This window comes from Oenanthe melanoleuca, chromosome 3 (genome assembly GCF_029582105.1).
Source record: "Oenanthe melanoleuca isolate GR-GAL-2019-014 chromosome 3, OMel1.0, whole genome shotgun sequence".
Taxonomy (NCBI): domain Eukaryota; kingdom Metazoa; phylum Chordata; class Aves; order Passeriformes; family Muscicapidae; genus Oenanthe; species Oenanthe melanoleuca.
In genome coordinates this window covers 90,483,652-90,490,416 of record NC_079336.1, presented here as the reverse complement: position 1 = coordinate 90,490,416, position 6,765 = coordinate 90,483,652, and positions in this window count along the sequence as shown.

The following is a 6,765-nucleotide window of genomic DNA, read 5'->3' as shown; positions in this document are numbered from 1 at the left end:
TTCAGGTTTAAAAATCTTTAAAAAGTCGTTTGATTTCTACACTCTATATTTTTGTAAGTATTTATTTTGTTGTTGCAACCCTGCACAATAAGTGACCTATGTCTTTGCACTTCTGTCATTCCACATTTTTTCCTCAATGGCGTGGATTGCAGCCAAGATAGGAAATTTCTTTTCCTGCCTTAGCATCAGGCGGGAAAATTAGAAGTTGGAGAGAGGTCAGAAAATTATGACAGCTATTCTGACATGACTGGGGAAACTTTCACAAGGAAAGATTAAAAAGACTGAGTATGTCCTGGTTAACAAGGACAAACAGGGTTGGATTTCTTGTTTCTGTCATAATCCATAATCTGTGCTGCTAAGTGGAGCTATCTGGTACAAATTTCAGTCTAACTCATGGTCACAAGCAAAGAGAAAATTTGTGCTGAAAAACTTGGGCCACTGCTGTGATTTGCAGAGTAACAAGGAAACTATAAACACCCCCATGATGTTTAATGAAGAGGCCCAAGCATTACAGGAGATGTAATTCCTTATGTTTTACTCTGTGGGGCTCAGATCCTATGGTGCCTGGCAATAATAAGCAATAAGCATTTGGTCAAGTCTGCTGTGTGGTGATAAAGACCCTTTCCATGTGCTTGGCATGATTCATCTCTGAATCACATTGTGTCACAAGGGATTCTGTGAGGAGAAGGTCATTAAATTGCACAGACAACAAGCTCTCTCAGCATGGCAATTACAGCCCTCATTTCCTACAATACACACCTTATTGAACATGTCTCACTTGTGGTAGCCTATTTGTCTTGGAAGTGTGTCAAAATCTTCAGATTAAGTCCTGTAATAGGTTCCAATAAATGATGGCTCTGAATCTTCTTCCCTCAGACTGAATTAACAAGTCACATCTCCGAGAGCACAATTCTCTCTGAGAGCATTATCCCACAGCATTTGTCAGAAAATTTGTTGCCAAACCTCATTTCAAATGACTGTCATTGTCTCCCATCACTCTGGTCTGAATGTTTTCTGTGTTGAAATTGTGGTCTGAGGAATCCTGGAGATATAACCAGACTACAGAGTCCTTCCAAACCAGACAAAGCAGCAGTTACATCCCAGTTTATCTGTTTATGTGACTGTGACTGAAGAGCAGCAGAGACACAAGCTGGCATTCTGTGCATATGGGTCTGTAGTTAAACCTTGGCTAATTAAACAGTGCACAAAACTTTGATCTGTGGGTGCACCAGGGCCAACATCAGGAAAAAAAATGCAACCCAAAAGTGTAAAAAGATGGCTCAGGAATTTGCAATCCTATTTTTTTTTTTTTTCTAAAATTTAGATTTTTTGGCTGCAAGTTTAAATATCCAACTTGGCTTTGAACACTTCCAGGGATGGAGCATCCACAGATTCTTTGGGCAACCTGTGCCAGTGCCTCACCACCCTCACTGTAGAGAATGTCTTCCTAATATCCTATCTAAACCTGCCCTGTGTCAGTTTGAAGCCACTATCCCTTGTCCTATCACCACACACCCTTCTGAAAAGTCCCTCTCAACATTCTTCTAAGCTGTTTTAGGTAATGAGAGGTCCTATAAGGTCTCCCCAGAGCCTTCTCTTTTCCAGACTGAATAACCTTGGTCTGTCTTGGTCTGTCTTGGTCTATCTTGGTCTGTCTTGGTCTGTCTTTTTAAGAGAGAACAAATAAAGACAAAATTTTCTTTGGTTTCTCTCTGGAGTTGTACAGTTCCTGTGTCCTGGTGCATTCTATAGTTAATATGAATTTGTAGATCCCAGCAAAAATGTGACCAATGTCTGCATGAGTCTGTTGGCAGTTTGTCTCTAGGACAGAAGTTTGCAGGATGTTTTTAGCACAAAGGCACAGACTCACAGGGAAATGTTCAGTGGGTTTATATGAAGGAAAACAAGGTCAGAGTAGCATACCTTGTGTTTAAGCAAGCTGTAAAAGTTCTGCACTACCCTTACTTCCTGTGGGAAAGTCTCCACAGGCTTGTCTCACTCTGTGCAAAGGAACTCTTGCCTAGGCAGGCAGGGTTACCCTTCCTAAAAAAGTTGAGTCATGCTGTAGTTGTCAGCTGTGATCTTCATCCTGGACTACAGCCTCTTGATACCCTGGGTGCAGGCCACCCAAAGCCTTTTAGGTAGGACTCCAGTTTTGGCTTATTTGGATGGATGTGGAAGTAAATGTAGATGCCTGCTGCCTCCAGCCTTTGGATCAAGTTCTTCATGCTTAAATTTCAATACAATAGAAAAGAAAAAATAATAAGATAATTACAATTGTAGCCCCTTGTTCTGTGTGGAAATTCATACTGACATCCATGAAAATGGAGAATTGTAGCAACCCTGACGTGTTCTTGTGCCATTATCCTCAGCTTCCCAAGATCTGAGCCCATATTATCCCAGCTGAACAATTAAGTGTTTTGGAGTTTTCCAGCTGTTTTGTCTTTTCCAGCTTTCTCCTATGGCTACTCTCTTTCTCTTCCCTTTCTGAACACATTGCCTTGAGTTGCACATATCCCCTGAATAATTGTCCTTTCTGTTCCCATGAAGACTGACTTCCAAGCCAGTATAATAAAGTTTAAAATCTTTGCCACTTTTGTAGGTCATATTCATAGCCTGATTCCTGCACTAAGAGAGATCAATAACACCAGATAGCAGATGAGCATGATAAAGCTCTCCAGTGCCCCAAGATTTAAACATGTTTATTCTTATTTCCATTTCTTTGGTTTAGCTGATGCCATGCTTCCCCCTCAGCTCTGCAGGGTATTTGCAGATGAAGAAAAAAAAAAAGCAGTTCATGGATAAATCACAGAATACTGTGCTGTCATATAATAACTACTGTTGTAATCTCATATTCAATAAAACTCATATACACTGACATTTAATAAATCATAATAAAGTACTACCTGGTCCTCTGCAAATGTTTTACCTCGTGAGAGTTCTAGTCCAGCTCCCAGCAAGGTCAGGTGGAGACTTTATTCCATGTGAATTCATTTGATTCCTGAGCCTCACAAACACCAGTGCAGGAAATCTTAATGTTTTTAGGAGGAAGACACAGAGTGGTAAATACAATATCTGCAAACCTTTATGCCTGTGGTTTTAAACATAAACATTTTTGTGGACTTAGCTGAGTGCAACTGTTAGTTACCTCAGCAACAAAAAACATAGAAAAGACAAGACCTCTTGTGTACATTTTAAAACCCCAAGCTCAAAATCATGGACTGAAAAATTATTCTAAAAAGAAATTGTGAAATCTTGCCTACTGAATGCAACAGGTTTGCACCCTGTGTATGTGTGAACTGATGCTGGATAATCTTAAATCTGTGTTTTCTGAACTTCAAGTGCTTGAATTTGAAACTGTCCCTATTATTTGACACAATTTATTCTGCATGTGGTTGTTGATTTTTATATATCACCATGGTGCCATTTGAAAAACAGCTTCCTGGTTTAAGTGATATGTAAGTTTGTGTGTCATGTTGAGGAGCAATTATTATTTTCTCCCTCATCAATATGAGAAAATGAAAAAGAGATAAAAGGACTTTACTTACCTAATATGTACCTAAATCTGAAATTTTTCTGTGTTTCTTCTTCCCTAACTCCATTAATTAATTCATTCACACTCAATAATCATTCTTATTCCTATATTTCACAGGAATGAATTATGGTTGTGATGTATTGCTTGACATAATCAAGTTCAAAACACGAACCAACTGGAATTGTAGGAATTCATGTCAGATTTTTTCCATTTTATCGATACCTGCATCACAGGAGTTGGCTGGAGCTACAATGAGTGACTGAGAAAGAGAGCTTGTCCCCAAAAATGTAGGTTTATGTTCTGAGTAGATTTTAAATGTTTAAGGACTTGTCAAGGAGGGCTGGTGGGAGAACAAGATGGTCAATGAATATTTTATCCAAATCTTTAAGGCTTTAGAGGTGGGATTTTTTAAATTTAAATTATTGTCAGCTATGTTCATCATGGCTAATAATTTTTAAGACTTCCCAGTAATCATTAATGCAAACTTGCATGTATGAAAAATCAGAAAAGCTTAGTAAGCTCAGAAAATTGTCTTCTGCTCCCTGGGAATTGCAGAGATTGTGGCTTGTCTGTAGTAGAAGAAAATCCAAGAAAATCCAAATGCCTAATGCCCAAGTAACTAATTATGAGTCGTTTCCTACTACAGAATAATCTCAGGGAAATTTATATGTATTTTTAGTTGAAAGCTTTATATATTTGTCACCTAAATATCTTTATATTATGCTTAATTATTACCTCAAATAGTAACATTTTCCAGATCTACTTTGTTCCTTATTATAACAGTCTTCACAAAACCACTTGAAGCATCACTGCAGTGATTTCACATTGGCCATAAAAGTCATTATAAAATAGAGATGCAGAAGAGTGAGCCAAAAACAGTATTGTAACTACAAAGCAAAATCTGTACTGGGATAATTGAGGAACATGAGATAATACCCTTGTGCAATGGTGTAAGAGCCAAAGAAAAATCATGTTACACTAGCTTAAAATTTTCATGATATTTTTTTTTTTAACCCTAAGACAAGAAAATTCTGGGTTTTAGCTGAACTTGACCTTTAGTTCAAGATTGTTTGCACAAGATCAGCAAGTGCATGAATTCTTGCACCTCATTTAATACCAGATTTTTATACACCTCCCTTCAGTACCACCTGACACATAAGCTATCCTACCCTAGTAAAAAAAAACCCAAGCAACCAAATAAAATCCAGCTTCAAAAAGCTTCTAAACCCCTCTTCAGACAGACTTCTATACCTGGGACTTCTCAGCATATCACATCTCTCCATGAGTTCTTAAAGCATGCTTACTAAGCCTGTGTGTAATTACCTTGATGGAGCCTTGATGAATACACAAGGTTGTAGGCACTAGAGCTGTTACTGTGGTGTGCTGCTTCCACCCTATTGCTGATGAAGAGCCATAATTCTCATATCAGCAAATATTCTGTAAAATTATTAATTTTTTTTTTTTCCTCCTGGCAACTGAAGCATAATGGGAGTTGGTTTACGACTGGAGCCTGAACTTCCCTAGAAGCAAAGTCACAAGAATGCTTTAAACATATGAAAATAAACTTTGCATTCAGGTGTATTGCTGTAAAGTAATTTATTCCTAAAAATCAATTCCTCCCACTCCTCCACTCCCTTCTCCTCACAGTGAAAATTATCTACAAATCAGTGAATTCAGTTAATACTCCTTCAGTGAAAGAGAACTTGGCCAACAATAGTAGTTAAGGCTCATTTAAATGGGGTGAGATCTATCAAGAGTATTACCAGGCCTGGGACATATTTAGAGGGACATAAACTCTTCAGTGAATGTGTGTTTAGACATGTTGAATTAAAGGAAGAGGTGGCTCTGTCAAGCCAGAAGCCCATTCTGTTAAGAAACTTGCTGGAGAGATTCATTATCCAATCTGTCATCATCAAGTTTTCCTGTGTTCTAACAACAGGCACCCTCCCAATTGACATTGGGACTATTTTTCAAAGTGTTTTAGGAGTCTTTCATTTTCAGTACAAGGCAAATGAATAAATTCCTGGTTCCCCAAATTCAGTAGCAAATCCCTCACTGTGTTCTGGCAAAATAGAATTACATACCATATTTTTGTTGCCTGTGCAAAACCAGAATTACTAGTCATTGTTTAAGTTCATTTTCTTGTCTATGCACTTCTAGTGAAACCTGTTACAGAAATACTCTTTCAGCTTTCATCTGAATACTGACATTAACTAAACCTAAATTATTTTTATTTATATATATATATATATATTTATTTATTTATTTATTTATTTATTTATTTATTTTAAATTTTTTTTTTTTTTTTTACCACAGCCCCAACAGAAATAATTAATGTAAGTGAAATCCCTGCATTTCTTTTGATGCAATGAGTTGGATGTTTGGAATGGATCTATGGAAATTATTGAAAAAACTTGGATATGGAGAAATAAGCTTTACTTTTAAATTCAAAAGCAATTCTGTAAATGCCCATGGGTTTGTTGTGAGAGTAAGTCCTGTGGAATAAATCAGGCTTGTGGAGCTGTTCAGCCTCCTTGCCTGAGTGACCTCCCCATGCTGGCAGGATCTTCATTTGTTCTGCAGGAATGGGGCTGCCTGGGGTCCCATGGTGGCAGCAGGAAAAACTACTTGCCTTTCTAAATAGACACAAACATTTTTACCTAAATCTTGGATTTGTGAGCAGAGGATTTGTGGTGATCTTAACCAATAATTGGACAGGCTTTTGTATAATAACTCTTCAAGTTGCCTGTCTTCCTTTCTAGATTTCATTTCTGTCTTGTTAGTGTCCTTTAAAGAGAAAAAGGTGGTGGTGGTGTGATGTGGGAGAAAGACTAGCATAAGGATATACATTTTCTTGGGGTTGTTTTTGTGGTTTTTCTGGAGGGTTGATTTGTTTTTTTGTTTTTTTGTTTTTTGTTTGGTGGGGTTTTTTGCATTGTTTGGAGATAATCTGGGTCGTGTCAACTTCATTTTGCAGATGTGAAGATTCACAATTCTAGGAAGAGCCAAAATAGGATGTCTGTATCCATTGCTGCTCAAAACCAGACCCAAGGTTTTAGTACTGTTCATAGCAATGAAACAAACATACCCATGTCTGAGAAAACAAATGTGAATCCTACATACATGTGTGAGTTTCTAATGAAGCTGTTTCTGCCTTTAGAAGAAAATGTTTCTGTTTATCTTTAATAGAAATCCATCGTGTATAGCTATGTAATGGAATCTCTCATTTT